Raw genomic sequence first — 20,028 nt, forward strand, 5'->3', positions numbered from 1 at the left:
CCAGGAGCGAATCTCTTTTCAGAGTTCCTTTTTCCATGCCAGGACCCAAGATGCTCTTCAGCTGAAGCTACAACTCTCTGTATTTCCTATCGTTGTTCTAGTCTGAGCTCTGGGAAGAACCTGAGTGGTTGGGGCATTGCTGGTGGATTACATTAGCCATACACATTAGTCAAATCAAAATCAAACTTTTGTAGAAGTCCTATCCACCTCTTTTTTTTTAAACCAAAAGTCATTAAGATATTACTGCTTGCTTTTTTGTAAGCTATTTCTGAGAGGCCTCAGGGAAGAAATTATGAAGTTAGCTCTCAAAAGCAGCTGAAGCTACATCAGAAGTTACAGAGGCAGAATTTCAACCCACTCACATTCTCTTTAGTTTGGTGACAATGACATATTTTCATTGAGGTTATTTTAGCTTTCTTCCATTCATAAGGGCCAATTTCTTGGAAAGGATCAGACTGATTATAAATCAGTATCCTGGAGCAATCTGTGAATTTCCCAAATATCTAGTTTGACACTTTCTGGTCCCCCTGTTTCATTTCTGAGGGGTAAACCAGCAGTAAAATGCCAGCAGTTTGTAAACAATGGGAACAAGAACATTCTGACATGAGATTTTAATGTACGTTCTACACTTATTTACTTACTTGCTGAAGAGTGACAGATTTTTTTCCCTCTTTTATGGCACTTTTTAGCTGGCTGTCTGGCAAGCTATAAATTATCCGTATGTGTGTGATAGCTTCGATTAGAGTAGGGATTTGGTGCTGGAAATGGTGTGTAATTTGGATTTGTAATTGACTTCCTCTCCTACTTGCCTTCAGAACTTGGTGTTGGTATCTGAGGGAAAGATACCCTCTGACTTACAATCAAGCAGTTGGGTTTTCATCTGGGCTAAGAGATAATCAAAGGTCTTGCATCTTGTGACTCCAGAGCCCAATATTCTACCACACTCAGTTCTTTCATTCATTCAATCATATTTATTGAGCGCTTACTATGTGCAGAGCACTGTACTAAGTACTTCGAATGTACAATTCAGCAACAGATAGAGACAATCCCTGCCCAACAAAGAGGTCACTCTCCTGTAACATGAGAGTCTCATTCTTGTGAAACCTCACATTAAGGAAAACCCATATCGTAGTGCTCACTCTTTCCAATGCCATTCATGGGCACAATTTTTTTGATAGTGGAGCACACAGAGAAGCAGTGTGGCCTAGTGGATAAAGCATGGTCCTGGGACTCAGAGGACCTGGGTTCTAATCACAGTTCCACTATGTAGCTGCTGGGTGACCTTGGCCAAGTTACTTAACTTCTCTGTGCCTCAGTTCCCTGATTTCCAAAATGTTCTCCCTCCTGCTTCGACTGGGACCCCATATGGGACTTGATTATCATTTATCTACTCCAGTGTTTGGTATAGTCTTGACACATAATTAGAATTATTATTATTATTACCAAGCCTAGGCAGTCTTTTATTTTAATGGACTATGTTAAACACATACTATTTGCCAGGCACTTTACTAAGCGCTGAGGAAGCTACAGGGTTAGACACACAGTCCATGTCCCACATGGGGTTCACAGTCTTAATCACCATTTTACAGATGAGATAACTGAGGCACAGAGAAGTTAAGTGCCTTGTCCAAGGTCAGGCAGCAGGCAAATGGTGGAACCAGGATTAAAACCCAAGTCCTCTGACTCCCATGCCCATGTTCTTTCCAGTAGGCCACACTACTTCCCAAGACTTGAATAGTTGGAAGAATGTTCCCTAATTCCTTAATCAAGTTCATTCATTCATTTGATCACATTTATTGAGTGCTTACTGTGTGCAGAGAACTGTACTAACTGCTTGGAAAGTAAAATTCAGCAACAGATAGAGACAATCCCTACTCAACAATGGGCTTGCAGTCTAGAAGTTCTAACTGAAATGCACATTGAAAACACATGGGATTTTTTAGAGTTTACACTTGGATCCTGATCAGATTCTTTGTTTCCTCAATTCCCTCAGGAGGCTCTGGGTATAGGAGGGCTAAACCCTTGTCTCTGAATTGAGGGTACCTCTCTCAGCAAATAGTCCCTAATCATACCAGTCATGTGAATGCAACCATCTCAATCAATCAATCGACATTTACTGGGCCCTTACTGTATGTTAGAGATCTGTGCTAAGCACTTGGGAAAGTACAATATAACATTTGGTAAAAATGTTCCCTGCCCACTAGGAACCTATAGTCTAAAGAAGCAGACAGATATTAAAATAAAAGATTGACCACCACAACCATCTTAGTGACCTAGTTGAAGGCTTGATGATCCGTTGCTGGTCTTTTCATTCTGTTCGCTTATTCCTTTATCACTGAGCAGCAGCATGGCCTAGTGGAAAGAACAGAGGCCTGGGAATCAGGGGACCTGAACTCTAATCCTGGCTCCACCACTTGCCTGTTATGCGACCTTAGTCAGGTCATTTAACTTCTCTGAATTGCAGTTTCTTCATCTGTAAAGTGAGGAAACTGTAAAATGGGAATTCATTCAATCATATTTATTAAGCACTTACTACGCATAAAGCACTGTACTATGTGCTGGGAAAGTACAATTCAGCAACAGAGTCAATCCCTGCCCACAAAGGGCTCACAGTCTAGAATGGGAGAGACAGACATCAAAACAAGTAAACAGGCATTAATAGTATCAATATAAATAAATAAAATTATAGCTATATATACATCAAAAGTAAACAGGCATTAATATAAATAAATAGTATTACAGATATGTACATATATACACAAGTGCTGTGGGGTGGGGAGGGAGGATAGAATAAAGGCAGCGAGTCGTGGTGATGGGGAGGGGAGGGGGAGCTGAGGAAAAGTGTGGCTTAGTCTGGGAAGGCCTCCTGGAGGAGGTGAGCCTTCAGGATGACTTACTGCTTGCTTGAAACACAGCAAGTTGTAAACAATTTCATATTCATTTCTTCTGTTAGAGTGTCAGCTCATTTTGGTCAAGGAGCATATCACTTTGTTATTCTCTATTTCCCAAGTGCCTAGTACTGAGCCCCACAGTCTCACTGCTCTCCTTGAATTCCCTCATCTTCCTTAATTTTGGGGTTTCTGAACAAGAAATTCTGCTCTATAAAAGACTTGATTACTGCTGTGAGTAGAAGAATGAATTCTACATGGTTCTTTGGTCAAATTCTTCTGGGAAGAACAACTACTACCACAACTACTACGACTAGAAACAATTAGTTCACCAGCAATGAGGCCAGGCTTACAGTAAGACATTTTTTCCTGTGTGGAATAAGAGCACAGAACCCTAAGACAGCCGTATGGGAGCTCCAGCATGGTGAGCTGAAAGAGGGCCCATGTAAGTATAGAGGCAGAACAGAAGTTTTCTTGAGAAGCAGCGTGGCTCAGTGGAAAGAGCACGGGCTTTGGAGTCAGAGGTCATGGGTTCGAATCCCAGCTCTGCCACTTGTCAGCTGTGTGACTTTGGGCAAGTCACTTCACTTCTCGGTGCCTCAGTCACCTCATCTGTAAAATGGGGATTAAGACTGTGAGCCCCACGTGGGACAACCTGATTCCCCTGTGTCTCGGCACATAGTACATAGAACAGTGCTCGGCACATAGTAAGCGCTTAACAAATACCAACATTAAGTTTTAAAGATGTAGTGAAACAAAAAGTCTCAAACAAATGTGATTAGGCAATGGTCTGTTGGAAGACCACTGTACCAAACAAAGAAAACTGGTGGATGTTAATCAGGACAGGGTCTAAGTCTGTGCCATGATTGGGATAACAAGAGGTAGGCTCAGAAATACAGATAGCCCCTATTTGGGGCCAATGAAATGGTGCAGAAATAAGGAACAGACTATCATTGGCCTCTTCATCCTCACCTACATACAGGGATAAGATCTCACCAAGCAAGACCCAATCCTGGTAGTGAAGAAATAAGGGAGACAGAGCAAAGACATTCCCATAACTATTATTGGAGACGCAGGAGCATGACATGTGATGCAAACATGGAAACATATTCTTTACCAGGATACAGACAACAGCTAACAGTCTGTGGGAGTGATCAGTGATTGGAGCCAGAAAGGATTAATCTGGGAAGGTCTTATGGAAAACAGATCAATTTGATTTGGAAAAAAAAGAAAGGTTTGTAAAATTAAAAATGCTGCTTTTCAACCAGAGTGCTTACCCCTGCTGAGATAACAGTATTCAATAAAACCCATACACTTCACCCAGCACACTCATTGCAAAGTAGCACGTAGTCCCTGAAAAGTCTAAATCCATACTTCCGAAGGGAATTCACTAGTGTGGCAAGTTGAGGGAAATAGCACAATGAGGGTCATTGAATCCAAACATTTCCTTTGATTCTGCCTGTTTTCTGCACAGCAGGACTTGGGTTTAATGTTCCTTTTTAGCACTGAACTCCTTGAATGCCAGCAGGCACAGGTTTCTTTTGGTGTCTTCATTCAGCTATAATTTCTTTGGGGGAACAAGGGCATGATTCCCTTCTAATTGAATGGACCTTTTAGAGTTGACTTTCCAAAAACATTCTGCCACAAAGTCATCTTAGTGGCCTTAAAAGTGGAATGAACATTCATGCACTTGGGACAATCTTATTTAGAGCAGAAGAAATGGAGTCCCTTCTCTGACCCTGTCAGCCTTTGCTAAAACTTCCTTTTTCAGTTTCTTTGAGCAACCCTTTCTTTGACCATCCCTCCAACTAGCCTCACACTCAGGAAGCAGGGAAGAAACTCAGGAGGACAGTGGCTCCCAAGTACTTGCTCCAATGAGCTTTGTCCTTCCTATTTATACTGGCTCCAATTTCAGTTCTGCCACTTGCTTGCCTTGGATGAGGTATTTAACTTCCTTGGTCTTTGGTTTCCTCATCTGAAAAATGGGAATGAACTGCCTGTTCCCTCTTCCCTTCAGTCTGTTAGTTTTATTTGGGGCAAACATTGTGTCTGACCTGATTGTACTGTACTCTCCTCAGTTCTTAGTACATAGTAAGTGCTTTGCAAATACCACAATTATTATAATTATATTGCAGTAATTATTAGTACAATCAACCCTTACTCCTAAGCAGTTCTTCCTGAGCATGGGGCTAGTAAGAGTGACTGCTATCTTTTTGTACTCTGAAAGATGGTTTATAAAATCTCCCTTCAAGCTTCCTTTCAGCAAGACAAACAATAAATTTTTCCTAATTCCCATTTTCTAAATTTTACCATTCACATTTATCTGCCTTGAATTCCCTTGGAATCATCAGATCTTTCCTAAATTATGAGCCATAGTGTTCTGTAAAGGACCTGATTAGTGCTAAGACCAGAGGGATCAGTCATGCATGGTTCTTGCTGGTAGTGCTTCTGGGAATTGGGCTCTAGAAAAACAACAAAAAGCAAAAACAAAATTCAGGCTTCTGACCTGACAGAAGCACTGCTTCGGAGAGCTGCTCAAATGCCAATCAGCATTCATCATCATTGAAAACAGCAGCATTTATTGAACCACTACCAGGTGCAGACCACTTTACCAAGAGTTTGGGAACATAAGCCAGAAGTAAAAGATGTGATCCTTGCCCTTGAGAAGGCCATTCCAAACAAAAAGTCTTTCCCTCTCTTCTCTAATCAATCCTTCAGTGGTATTAATTGAGCGTTCACTGTGAACAGATCTGTACTCAGCTCTTGGGAAAGGCCAATACAATAGAGTTGGGCCACGTTTTTCCTTTCTATGCCCATGTGATCCTACTCTTTTATCAGTGACATAGAGAATAATAATGCTAGCACCTACTTCATGAAAAAGCCCTTATGTACTTAAAATATATATTATGTTTCCTTTAACCTTCCCTTCTCTATGGTGAAACCCCCTAGTTCCTTTTACTTTTCCTCCTAGAATTATCCTCCCTCTGTTTCTTCATTTCCTCTTGTGGTTGAGTCTAAGCCACAGTCTTTTTTCCCTTATGTTATTTCCTGGCCTGGATGTGCACTGATTTTACTCCTCCTTTGAGTGTATTACCTGGAATTTATACTTATTAAATTTCATCCTATTGGTGCCATTCAAACACTTGGAACCACATACATATTTGGAGATCCTTTCTGATTTCCCAACCTCCTTTCCCCATTTCAGTCTATACTTCACTCTGCTGCCCAGATTATCTTTTTACAGAAATGCTCTGAGCATGTCACCCCCCCTTCCTCAAAAATCTGCAGTGGTTGTCTATCAACCTTCGTATCAAGCAAAAACTCCTCACTATTGGCTTCAAAGTTCTCCATCACCTTATCCCCTCCTACCTTACCTCCCTTCTCTCCTTCTACAGCCCAGCCCGCATCTCTCCTCCTCTAGTGTTAGCCTTCCCACTGTGCCTATTTCCCACCTGTCCTTCTGTCCACTCCTAGCCCACATCCTACCTCTGATCTGGAATGTCCTCCCTCCTCACCTAGGCCAAACTAGCACACTTCTCCACTTCAGAGGCCTACTGAAAACTCACCTCCTCCAGGACCTCACCTCCCAAACTAAGCCCCCCTTTTCCTCTGCTTCTCCTCCCCTTCCCATCGCCCCAACTCCCTACTTCTGCTCTACCTCCCTCCCCTCAGCACTTGTGTATATAAGTACATATTTATTATTGTATTTATTTTATTAATGATATTATTTATATCGATACTATTGATGCCTGTTTACTTGATTTGTTTTGTTGTCTGTCTCCCCCTTCTAGATTGTGAGCCCGTTGTTATGTAGCGATTGTCTCTGTTGCTGCATTGTCCTTTGCAAGTGCTTAGTACAGTGCTCATCACACAGTAAGCAGTCATTAAATGATTAAATGAATGAATGAATATTTGATGAGCCAACTCTCAATTCTGGTTTTTGGGGTTTTTTAATGATATTTGTTAGACATTGTACTGCGTGCTGAGGTAGATGTAAGATAATTGGGTTGGACACAGTCCTTGTCCCACACAGGGCTAGTGGTCTTAATTCCCATTTTACAATGAGGTATCTGAGGCCCAGAGAAGTTAATGACTTGCCCATGGTTGTCCAGAAGACAAGTGATGGATCTGGGATTAGAACCCACATCCTCTGACACATATGCTCTTTCCACTAATCCATGCTGCTTCATCAGATCATCAAAAAAAATCTGTTAAAGAGAACCCACACCTGAGGGTAGATTCATCCCATTTCCCCTTTGTTTTATCCTGAGTCATTGATATAGCCCTTTGAGTGGAATTCTAAAGAAAACCCAACACCCTCTTAACCTCTGTACTGTCAAGACCAAATGCGACTAACCGATTCATGAGCGTAACAAGAGGAACAAAAATCAAGAGCCTTCTTGAAGCCTAGAGCTCACATCTATTGCTCCTCCCTTGTGTACAGTCTGCCATGCTATCCTAAAAAGAAATTAAGCATGACCTAGAATCCTGTAGCTGATAGGGAACCGAAGAGGTCATTTAGTCCCGTCCCCTGCCTTCAGGCAGGACTACCCCTCAATCATCCTATGTCCAGAGAGCTCCTCTGACCTACTCCAGTAGCCCGTTCCACTCTTTAATTACCTTCACCATCAGGCAGTCCATGCACAGTTCTTTCCTTAAGTCCAACAAATCCCTCTTGCTGGGGAGTTAAGCCCATTTCCTGTAGTTCTGTGCTCTGTGGAGCTGAAGAACAGCTGTTCAGCATCCTCCATTTAATAACCCTTCAAATATTTAAAGACAGCTGTGAAATCACTGCCCCCACCCCCTTCTCCGTCTTCCTGTCTCTTGGCTAAATAACCCTCTACACTAAATAACCAGTTGACTTTCCACCTGAGATTTCAGCAATTCAGCTTTGGAAACTTCCAGCTGGTCTAAAACTTCATTAGGGTGAGCCTCCTAGAGAAGCCCTTATCTTGGGGAAGTTCAGTGGGAACATTTTCAAGTCCCACATATCGGGTGCCTTGTGGTGGAAAGTCAAATTACCCAAGCAGACTCTGAAAGATGAATTTGTGGATTTGCCAACATCAAAGCAAATTGCCAGCTCCTTCCACCCCCCACACCATGCTTCTTCCCCCTGGCATTTTCTTACAAGGAAATAATACTCTAAAATTGATAACACTGCACACCTCTCCCCCTCCCCTTCCTGACACCCAGAACAAATAACAGACATGCAGAATTAACATGTGGCCACTCCAGCTAAACAAGCAGAGAATGTGTGATTTGCAGTTTGGTGAATATATGCCAATTGCTGTGATAAATGTTTTTTAACTAGTCGGTTCTACAAAGGATATAGACTGTTTATGTATGATTAATTAAGAAATAATTATCTTTGACTGGGAGAATATGAGACAATAAATGGGCCATAAAATCTAAATAAACACAGAGGCTGCTGTCCTTACTTTAAATTGGAGCCAAGAATATTTATGACTTGTTTAGGATGTGTTACCAAGTCGCCCCCAAATCCACAATCAACCAGTGAAGAGAGATGGCTCATCTGTCCTTCTCCACATTGGTCTGCTGTTAGGGGTCCTGGGATCTAAAACATAATTGTCCTCCTCATTACTGTGCCCACCTTCAAAGTGTTATTGAAGGCACATCTCCTCCAAGAGGCTTACCCTGACTAAGCCTTTGTTTCTTCTTCTCCCACTCCCTTTTGCATTGCACTTGACTTTTCATTTTGGCATTTGTTAAGCACTTACTCTATTCCAGGCACTATTCTAAGTGCTGGGGTAGTTGCAAGCTAAACAGATCAGACACAGTCCATGTCCCACATCAGGCTCACAGTTTTAATCCCCATTTTATAAATCAGGTAATAGGCAAAGAGAAGTTAAGTGACTTGCCCAAAGTCACACAGCCAGGAAGTGGCAGATCCAGGATTAGAATCATGTCTTTCTAGCTCCCAGGCCCGGAATCTGTCCACCTTTTATTCAGTTCACCCCTCTCAGTCTCACAGCGCTTTGTATATATCTATAATTTATGCATTTATATTAATGTCTCTCACCCCCTTTAGACTGTAAGCTCATTGTAGGCTGGGAATTTACCTATGTTGTTATACTGTACTCTCCCAAGCACTTAGTAGAGTGCTCTGCACACAGTAAGCACTCTATAAATATGATTGATTATTTGGTTGATTGACTTCTTAATATTACTGCCAGGTCCAGAAACAGGCCCTGTCCCATTTACCATTCACAATGAGTCACAGACCAGGTGATTTGCCCCTCCAAGGAAAGAAGGAATCAAGCAACTAAGGGCAGCCAGAAAAGGGAGAAGATAAGAGTTTCAGTCAAGGATTGAACATCCAGCCCACACATTTTACTCCATTAGTACCAACCTAGTCACAGTTCCTCGATCTCACCTATCTCTCAGCCAACCTCTCCCCCATAGCCTGCCTCTGGCCTGGAACACCCTTCCTCTTCATTTCCAACAGATCATCATTTTCCTCACCTTCAAAGCCTTAGTAGAAGTGCATTTCCTCCAAGAGGTCTTCTCTAATACGTCATTTCCTCTTCTCCCACTCTTTTCTGCATCACCCTTGCACTTATATTTGCACCCTTTATTCACCACTCCCTCAGGCCCATGGCACTTATCTATAATATATTTATAGTAATGTCTGGAGCTCCCACTTGACTGTAGAGAAGCAGCGTGGCTTAATGGAAAGAGCGCGGGCTTGGGAGTCAGAGGTCGTGGGTTCTAATCCTGGCTCTGCTGCTTATCAGATGTATGACTTTGGGCAAGTCTCTTAACTTCTCGGCCTCAGTTACCTCATCTGTAAAATGGGGATGAAGACTGTGAGTCCCATGTGGGACAACCTGATCACCTTGTGTCTCCCTCAGCTCTTAGAACAGTGCTTGGCACAGAGTAAGCACTTAAATACCATCATTACTATTGAGGGCAGTCAACTTGTCTACCCACTCTGTTATATTGTAGTTTCCCAAGTGTTTAGGACAGTGCTCTGCACATAGCAAGTGCTCAATTGATTGATTGGACACTGAAACACTGGAGAAATGGATGTCTTCTGTCCTTCTGGTCAGCTCAGTACTGGAAACAGGATGAAAAGGGTTTGATATTCCCCCTCTCGACTGGAAACTCTTGATGAGCAGGGATCATGTCTGCCTGCTCTACTGTACTCTCCCAAATGCTTAGTTCAGTGCTCTGCACACAGTAGCATATGAATAAATGCTAGTGATTGATGGATAGTAGGAGTAATAGCATGTATTAAGCATTCACTGTGTGTAGAACACTGTAACAAGTACTGGGAAAGAATAAACAGGTGATAATTAGACATGTTCCCTGCCCCTCACTGCCAAATCCTCAGCTCCTGCATAGTGGGCTGAAGTAAGCATGACCACAGTGAGAAGAAATTCTTTAATTACAAGATAAAGCATAAGCTCAAAATAATGTAGGATTGATTTGGGTGCTGAGATACCCCATGATGGGCAGGTGGGAATCAGGAGGCTCTTCTTGGGCAATGGCATTCAATCAAACAATCAACTGCATTTACTGAGTGCTTACCCTGTGTGGTGTGCTATACTAAGCAGTGGGGAAAGTATAATGAGACAATTACTAGACTCAATCCCTGCACACAAGGAATTTACAGTCTATAGAAAGAGGTTCCATCTCTACAAGTAGCAGCTGCAAAACAACCCACTTTTATGGCTGCCAAGTGTGGAAGAAGCAGACACACACACACATACACACACATGTTGAAGGATTAACTGTCAAAGATAATAACTTCAAAATAGAAGGATCTCTTTCCTGGTATTTCCATCTCTAAACACAGAGCTGATATTTTTGAATCCACAGGTACATACCTGAACAATTGCAACATACACACACACACACACACACACACACACACACACACAAGGTTTCCCCTTTCTCAGATTCCCTTGTATCTCTCATTTCTGGACTACTTTAAAAACTTCTTTCCTAGGCACTCTGAATCTATTCTTTTCTCCTGTCAATCTACATCACACCCAAGGAAGAATGACTGACCTCCATTAATGGGCTCAAGGTCACACTGAAACCCAAGGCAAAGCTGCTATCCCTTTTCCTAACCTTTATATCTTTATCTCCCTGTTACTTAGCATGCTCGACGTTGTCACTAACTCCTCTTAATGCTGGAGAAGAAAGAGAAGGGGGAAAAAAAAGAGGCGCTCAGTTATGCCCTGGGGGATATCTTCCCATCTCAAAATTAGGCTATCAGTTTAACATTCTACATTTGGGTAAATCCTATTTGTAGAATATTTCCTTCTCCTTAATATGGTTTGACATGCAGCAGTGACAGAAGGCAACTTCCCAGATCTCTCACCGTGAATAATGATGTATCACACAGCGCAATGTCATCGCATGTCACTGAATAACTCCATAAAGTTAACATATGACCTGGGTGTCAAAATACCATTTCAGGGAATAATCTGGAAATTCACTTCTACCACCGGGATGCAGCCCCCATCCTTTCAGCTTAGAGATCCTGAGCTTTCTCAAACTACGAGATGAGCAGCTTGCCACACAGGCCGTTTGGGACTCTCTTCTCCTAGTGATGTGGCTGCAGAACAGTTGGAGGGGGCATGATATCAAAAAGGTATTTTTTAAGTACTTACTTTGGGCCAGGCACAGTACTGGGGAAGCAGTAATACCTAGTGGATAGAGCATGGACCAGGGAGTCAGAAGGACCTGGGTTCTAATTCCTGCCCTGCCACTTGTCTGCTGTGTGACCTTGGGCAAGTCACTTGATTTCTCTGTGCCTAAATTCCCTCATCTGAAAAATGGAGATTAAGAATGTGAGGCCTTTGTGGGACAGGGACTGTGTCCAACCTGATTAGCTTATATCTACCCCAGTGCTTAGAACAGTGCTTGACACATAGTAAGCACTTAACAAATACTATTATTATTATTATCATTATCATTACTAAGTGCTGGCATAGATATGGGGTAATTAGGTCAGACACAGTCAGTGCACAAGTATTGGATCCCCATTTGACAGATGAGGAATCTGAGGCACAGAGAAGATAAATGCCTTTCCCGGGATGACACAGAAGGCAAGTGGCAGGGCCAGGATTAGAAACGAGGTCCTCCAACTCCCAGGCTTGTGCTCTTTAGGTCATAGTGCTTCTCTAGGTAGCAAGGGTGGAGAACAGAATGGAGGGTGTCTAGGAGGGCAATCAGCCAATCAATGGTATTAACTGAGCGCTTACTATGTGCAGAGAACTGTTCTAAGCAGAGCTACTGGCCAATGTGGGCTGTGTAAATGCCCATTTTGCATTGGCTATGAGTTTGGTAGACATTGCTGGCTGGAACCAACTGTCCTGACCCCCTCTTCTGCTCCCAACTTCACTCCAAGACAATTCTCTTTGCCAGAAGCCATGTTGCTTTTGGCTTTTGCCATCATCATCATCATCATCATCATCTTCAGCATGAACTTAGGAGTCAGAAGGTCCTAGGTTCTAATACCCGCTCTGGCACTTATCTACTATGTGACCTTGGGCAAGTCACTTCTCTTCTCTGTGTCTCAATTACCTTATTTGGAAAAAAGGGATTTAGATTGTGAGTCCAATTTGGAACAGGGACTCTGTGTCCGACCCAATTACCCTGTATCTACCCCAGAGTTTAGGATACCTGAGTTCTAATTCAAATGTTCTCACCGACTCACTCTCAGTGATTGCCTACTTTGAACATATACCTTCATCTCTCTGGTTCTCAATCTCCTTAGCTGAGAACAACACTTGTCCATGCCTAACATAATGGAACAGAGCCTGGATGAAATGAAATCTGAAGTTTGATAATAGTGCTTACTCTGCACTTAATTATTTAGTCCTGTGCTTAGCACTAGGGTAGATAAAAAGGCCATCAGGACCATCCTCAAACATTTGGCTGCCCTGAGGGAAAATGTTCATAATAATAATCATCATCATAAATATAGTATTTGTTAAGTGTTTCCTAATCTAAGTGCTGGGTAGACATAATATAATCATATAAGACACAGCCCCTATTCCACATAGGGCTTATAGTTGAAGCAGGAAGGAGGGCAGATATTTTATCCCATTTTACAGATGTGGAAACTGAGTCAAAAAGAAGTGAAATAAATGTTGGTATTTGTTAAGCGCTTACTATGTGCAGAGCACTGTTCTAAGTGCTGGGGTAAACACAGGGGAATCAGGTTGTCCCACGTGGGGCTCACAGTCTTAATCCCCATTTTACAGATGAGGGAACTGAGGCACAGAGAAGTTAAGTGACTTGCCCACAGTCACACAGCTGACAGGTGGCAGAGCTGGGATTCGAACTCATGCCTAAAGTCACACAACAGGTAAACGGAGGAGCCCAGGACTAGAACCTGGATCTCCTAACTGCCAAGAGGCAGTGTGGTTTAGTGGAAAGAGCCTGGACTTGGGAGTCAGAGGTTGTGGGTTCTAATCCCAGATCCACCACTTGTCAGCTGTGTGACTTTGGGTAAGTCACTTAACTTCTCTGGGCCTCAGTTCCTTCATCTGTAAAATGGGGATTAAGACTTTGAGCCCCGCGTGGGACAACCTGATTACCTTGTGTCTACCCCAGAGCTTAGAACAGTGCTTGGCACATAGTAAGTGCTTAACGAGTACCATCATTATTATTATAAGCGCTTGGAACAGTGCTCTGCACACAGTAAGCACTCAATAAATACGATTAAATGAATGAATTAACTGCCAGTCCCAAGCTCATAGCAATCATTGGTATTTATTGAGCACTTACTGGGTGCAAAGCCCAGTACTAAGCACTTGGGAAAATACAAGAGTTGGTAGACATGATAACAATAATAATAATAATAATAATGATGTCAGTTTTTGTTAAGCACTTACTATGTGCAGAGCACTGTTCTAAGCGCTGGGGTAGATACCGGGCAATCAGGTTGTCCTAAGTGAGGCTCACAATCTTAATCCCCATTCTACAGATGAGGTAACTGAGGCACAGAGAAGTTAAGTGACTTGCCCACAGTAACACAGAGGACAAGTGGCAGATCAGGGATTCGAACCCATGACCTCTGTCTCCCAAGCCCATGCTCTTTCCACTGAGCTACGCTGATCCCTGCCCACAGTCCCTAATGTCTGTCTCATCTGACCTCTTGGGTTTCATCTCCATCAAGATCTTCTGTGTGACTGCTGTGTGACCTTGTGCAAGTCACTTAACTTCTCTGGGTCTCAGTTACCTCATCAGTAAAATGAGGATTAAGACTGTGAGCCCCATGTGAAACAGGGACTTTATCCAACCTGATTAACTTGTCTCTACCCCAGTGTTTAGTAAAGTGAATTGTACATAGTAAGTGCTTAACAAATACAATTATTATTATAGCTCAGATTGGCAAATGAGTAACCCAAATTTACTAGCCAAGAAAACACTGGATCTTCCCATCCCCATCCTTATGGGAGCCCTGAAAGGAAAATATTTGATTTTTCTCCTTGCCCTCAGCAAGGGGATGAACAGTTATTTTCAAGGCTGGATTAATTCAAACAAGAGGAATGAGCCAGCCATCCTGCTGAGTGTGGGAAGAAGAGGGACACCTTTTCTGGGGATTTCTCCTGGCTCAGCATTCCTATGGAAGGCTGCTAAGCCAAAAGGGACACCTCCATTCTGTTTTCATAGAGAATCAATTTACCATGGGTGAGAGCCCTACCACACACCTCTCAAATGGGCCAATTCCCTATAATTTTCCACAGAAGTACCCTCCGCCATTTACGCTCCGGCAAGCTGACCTCCTGAAGAAATCAAAGCTGCACATTATCGGGTGGCTCTACTGAACCTACCCTAAACCCACTTAGATGGCCGCCAGGCCCGAAAAGGCCAGGGAAGCGATTGCTGCCCCTGAGATGAAATAATCAGAAGATTCTGAATCCCTCCCCAACCTCTCCCCTCTCCTGAGCCTGGACAGGGAAAAGAGGGAACCTGGAGCTGCTAAAGTGAGTTTAAGTTTTACATGAGAATTGAAAACCTGGGAGTGTTGGAATGAGCAAGTAAAGAATAAAAATTATTACCCCGTTTACCTCTCCTGGTGTCTAAAGAAGGTAGCACAAGGAAGGGTGAGAACGCTAATCCTTGCTTGAAGACACAGCATGGCCTAGTGGAAAGAGTATGGGCCTCGTAGTCAGGACCTGGGTTCTAATTCCTCCTCCACCTCTTGTCTGCTGTATGACCTTGGGCAAGTTAATTCAATCATATTTATTGAGCACTTACTATGTGCAAAGCACTGTACTAAGCACTTGACAAGTCACTATCACTTAAATTCTTTGTGCCTTGGTTAGCTCATCTGTAAAATGGGGATTAAGACTGTGAGCTCCATGTGGGATGTGGACTGAGTCCAACCTGTCTTGTATTTACCCCACTGCTTAGTACAGTGGCTGGCACATAAAAAGGACTTAAATACTATTTTTATAAAAAGAAATCCAACCAAGCAATAAGAGTCTTTGAGATGAAAATCAGCCTCCCTTCCAAGTGCTTTCCCTTCTCCCCCACTAGTGTCCCTGCCTGGATTCTCAAACTCTCCAACACAAGTTATGCCCAAGCAGAGAGCTGCCCTGACCCAGGAAGTATTTGCTGTTGAACAGCCTAAAATAGGTCAAGCGATCAAAACTGGAAATGGCCCTCATTTTAAGCACCCCATCCAGCCCAGGGCCACCATAACAAGGCCTGGGCAGGCGAACACTGGTTGCCTTTGTCCCTGGTTAGAACCCCACCGAAGAGAGACACACTGAGAGAGAGAAGAGAGAGCCTTCATCCACTTAGCAGGGCCTTGGTTGCCAGAAAAATATTGGAAGGAGAACTATAAAGGTCCTCCTTGGGAGGGGACATAACTACTGCCTGGTAGGTTTCAGAAGCCGGCCGGGTAGGAGCCCCTCATTTTCCTTGTCTACTTTGACCTTTATTGACAACGCCTTGGGTTGATTAATTCTGTGGTCACCACTTTACTGCCTACTACCTGGGGATGACATACAATACGCTTCATTTGTTTTTCCCAGGCAAAACCATTTCCTTGGATTGCTGGGCTCTTTCATGGCTTTGGGAATAGTAAAGTATTAGGAATAATTGTGGTATTTGTAAAGCACTTACAAATGCCAAGTGCTGTGGTAGATACATTTGCACACTGTCCTGTCCCACTTGGAGCTCAGAGACTAAGGGGGAAGGAAAACAGGATTTTAATCCCCATTTTACAGATGAGGAAACCAAGGCACTAAGAAGTTAAAGTGACTTGCCTAAGGTCACACAGTGGGCAAGCGGTGGGATTGATTAGAACCAGGGTCTTCTGAATCCCAATCCTATTCTTTTTAACCTACTTGTGCATTCCCTCTCATCAAACTCCAATCCTAATAGTGCTCAGTTCCACTTGAGGGTTGTGCTGAATGGAGGCAGGGGAATGGATTACGTGGCCCTGGAATTCTCCCTCCATCCCTGGAAATCTACTCTTCAATACCAGATATCGCAGAGATGTCTCAGAGATATGTGGCTATGGCAACATGCAACCACGGAAGTTCAGGGATCGGGGCTTTGAAGGAAGAAAATGCAAGTACCTGCCAAGCTGCAGCTCAGATTGGAAGACGTAGGTTCAGCATCCAATGGGGATTTCTCCCCCTGTCCGTTAGGCACTGGGATGGGGAGCAAGGGAGGACAGTCAAGATTTTCGCACAGAGCAAGTTAGAATTGGCAATTGGATCCTAATTGGCTGGCTGTGCTTCCAGAATGACCTGCTTAACAAATTCATAATGCTGACCACAGATCACTTGACGGTATCATTCAACAATGTTTGACAAGTTTTATTTATGAAATATTTTCCAACAAAAGCCTCATAAGGCAGCAAAAGAGTAAAGCGTAAAATACATTTGACTTAATTGGCAGCCCCAGCCTGCATGTGTCAGAAGAAATTAACCTCCAATGAAGCAGGATGTGCAGGAAACACAATGTACCCTTTTGATATGGGGTTTCAAAGTTCCTGTTTCCTGGAACAGAGGCAGCGTGGTGGGATTGCTGAGACACGGAAGGCCAGAGGCTATACATGCCGGTTGCCTCCCTTGGATGCTCACGTCAGCGACCTGAGCAAACCCGCACATTCTGTTAGTCTTGAGGTCATTGCAGCCTGGCAGTTCAGGAAATGCTTCTCTTGGTTTGGGAGCTGAAATGGGATAGAAGAGTTTGCCCTGCCTCTCTCACAGTGTCTTATCTCTCCCTCAGGGCAGGGACCGTATCTGCTAACTCTACTGTATCCTTCCAATCAATCGCTCAATTGGTCAATCGTATTTATAGAGCACTCACTGTGTGCAGAACACTGTACCAAGCGCTTGGGAGAATACAAAAGAGTAGGTAGACACATTCCCTGCCTACAACGAGCTGACAATATAGGGTGCTTTACTACAGCACTCTGGCCCAGGTAAAGGCTCAATCAATACCATTGTAGGGTTTACTGAATGATTGATTCTATTCCCCTCAATGGTGAAGAAACCAGGGGTCCTGAAGGATGTGTAGTGAGGAACGGGTGAAAGCTGAATGAAATAGCTCTATTTTTCTGTAATGGGGCTCAGAGGGGGAGCCAAATGGAAGTTTCCAGACTTAAAACACCTTTATCCCAACCATCCAGCCAAACTGACCAAACACTCCCAAATCCTGCAATATCTTGTCAAACTGGGCTCAATAAGAACTTCAAAACAACTCACCCACACAAGAACATTTTCCCAAAGCTTTTTTCAGGGAGCATGCATATAAATCAATTAATGGGATTTACTGTGTACTTACTCTGTGCAGAGCATTTTTGGTAAGCACTTTGGAGAGTTCAAGACAACTGAGTTGGTAGACACTTTCCCTGCCCATGATAAGCTTACATTCTATAAATGAAATTAACGTCCTTTGTGTGGTGGTACCAAACTGGCAGCAGGAGTAGCCCTGGGCACTTGGTCATCGCTCAGAAGGTGTCACATTCCAAGGGGCTGGGCCGCACAGGATGGGAGGGACAGTTAATGTTCTGTGAGTTTTCTTCTTGGGGACTTTCCCCATATTTACCTCCACCTGATGGAAAAATACGTATTACAATTTTAAAAATTAGATAAAAAGTGGAAAGCTGCAGTTCCTCCTTTGCTATCCTACTCCCTCTGAGCTGGCCACCACCGAGGAATTCAGACTGCTAGATGTCAGGCTGTAGGAGATGATTTTTCAGGGCCTTCAAAGTCTTATTAAAATCACATCTCATCCAAGAGGCCTTTCTTAACTAACCCTTTATTTCTCCTACTCCATCTCCCTTCTGCATGGCCCTTACACTTGGATTTGTACCCTTTAAGCACTATCTCTCTGACCACTCATTCTCAGGCTCTTTCACTTGCGCCTCCTCTGCCTCCCACTCTCTAACTTTGGGAGTCCCTCAGGGTCCAGTTCTGGGTCTCCTCCTATTCTCCATCTACACCTATTCCCTTGGAGAACTCATTCGCTTTCATGACTTCAACTACCATCTCTATGCAGGTGATTCACAAATCTACTTCTCCAGTCCTGACCTCTTTCCTTCTCTGCAGCCTTGTATTTCCTCCTGCCTTCAGGACATCTATTTGGATGTCCCTCCAACATCTCAAACTTAACATGTACAAAGCAGAACTCCTCCATCCAAACCCTCGATTCCCTGTGACTTTCCCACCACTGTAAACAGCACTGCCACTCTCCCTGCCTCACAAGCCTGTAACCTTGGTGTTATCTTCAACTCATATCTCTCATTCAACCCACATATACAATCTGTCACCAAATCCTGTGAGGTCGACCTTCACAACATTGCTAAAATCCATCCTTTCCTATCTATCCAAACTTCTACCACTTTAATCCAAGCACTTATCTTATCCCACCTTGATCACTGCGTCAGCTCCTCTCTGACCTCCCTGACTCCTGTCAATCCCAACTCCCATCCATACTTCACTCTGCTGACTGGATCATTTTTCTACATAAACTTTGAGTCCATGTTTCCCCACTCCTCAAGAACCTCCAGTGGTTGTCCATCCATCTCCGCATCAAACAGAAACTCTTCACAATTGGCTTTAAAACACTAAATCATCTTGCTCCCTCCTACCACACCCTGACAATTCCTAACTACAACCCAGCTCATATACTTCACTTCCTCTAAAGCCGACCTCCTCACTCTACCTCTATCTCATTGATCACCCCAGCAACCCTTCACCCAAGTCCTGGAATACCCTCCCTGTTTATATCTGACAGACGAATCATTCTCCCCACCTTCAAAGCCTTATTAAAAGCACATCTCCTCCAAGAGACCTTCTCTGATTAAGTCCTCATTTCCTCTTCTCTCATCCCCTTCTGCATCTCCCTTGCACTTGGATTTGCATCCTTAATTCACCTTTCCCTCAGCTTCACCACACATGTATATATACATAATTTATTTATTTTATATTAATGTCTTTCTCCCCTTCTAGACTTTAAGCTTGTTGTGCCTACCAACTCTGTTATACTGTACTCTCCCAAGCACTTAATTCAGTGCTCTGCACACACTAAGTGGCCAATAAATATGATTGATTCATTGATTGATATTCACCCCACCCTCAACTCTACAACACTTACGTACATATATGTAATTTATGTATTTATATTAATGACCATCTCCTTTTCTAGACTATAAGCTCCTTTTAGGGAATATTTGTACCAACTCTCCAATCTTGTACTCACTCTCCCAATCATTTGGTTCAGTGTTCCACATACAGTAAGTATAAATACCTCAGTTATTCAATCTGGACCCTGTTTTGTCTTGTCTTATGCTGTCGACTCCAACCCAAGGTGACTCTATGGACACATCTCTCCCAGATTGCCCCACCTCAATCTGCAATTGTTCTGGTAGTGAATACATAAAGTTTTCTTGGCAAAAATACAGAGTGGTTTACCACTGCCTCCTTCCATGCTGTAAACCTGAGTCTCTGCCCTCGACTCTCTCCCATACTGTTGCTGCCCAGCACAGGTGAGTTTTGACTTGTAGCAGATTGCCTACCACTCACTAGCTACTGCCCAATCTAGGAATGGAATGGATAGGCCTCTGCTTGACTCTCCTATAGTCGAGACTGGTAGAGTACTGGAAACTCTCCAGATGTGACCCTGAGAGGGG

At 43.3% G+C, this 20,028-nt stretch overlaps 1 non-coding gene across 1 annotated transcript; it reads right to left on the bottom strand.

Moving 5' to 3' along the window:
- Window positions 1-19,894: 19,894 nt before the first annotated feature.
- Window positions 19,895-20,028, bottom strand: LOC114810501. The gene has a single exon (XR_003758200.1). It is a non-coding gene; the product is annotated as a small nucleolar RNA SNORA7 (small nucleolar RNA).

This window comes from Ornithorhynchus anatinus, chromosome 3 (assembly GCF_004115215.2).
Source record: "Ornithorhynchus anatinus isolate Pmale09 chromosome 3, mOrnAna1.pri.v4, whole genome shotgun sequence".
Taxonomy (NCBI): domain Eukaryota; kingdom Metazoa; phylum Chordata; class Mammalia; order Monotremata; family Ornithorhynchidae; genus Ornithorhynchus; species Ornithorhynchus anatinus.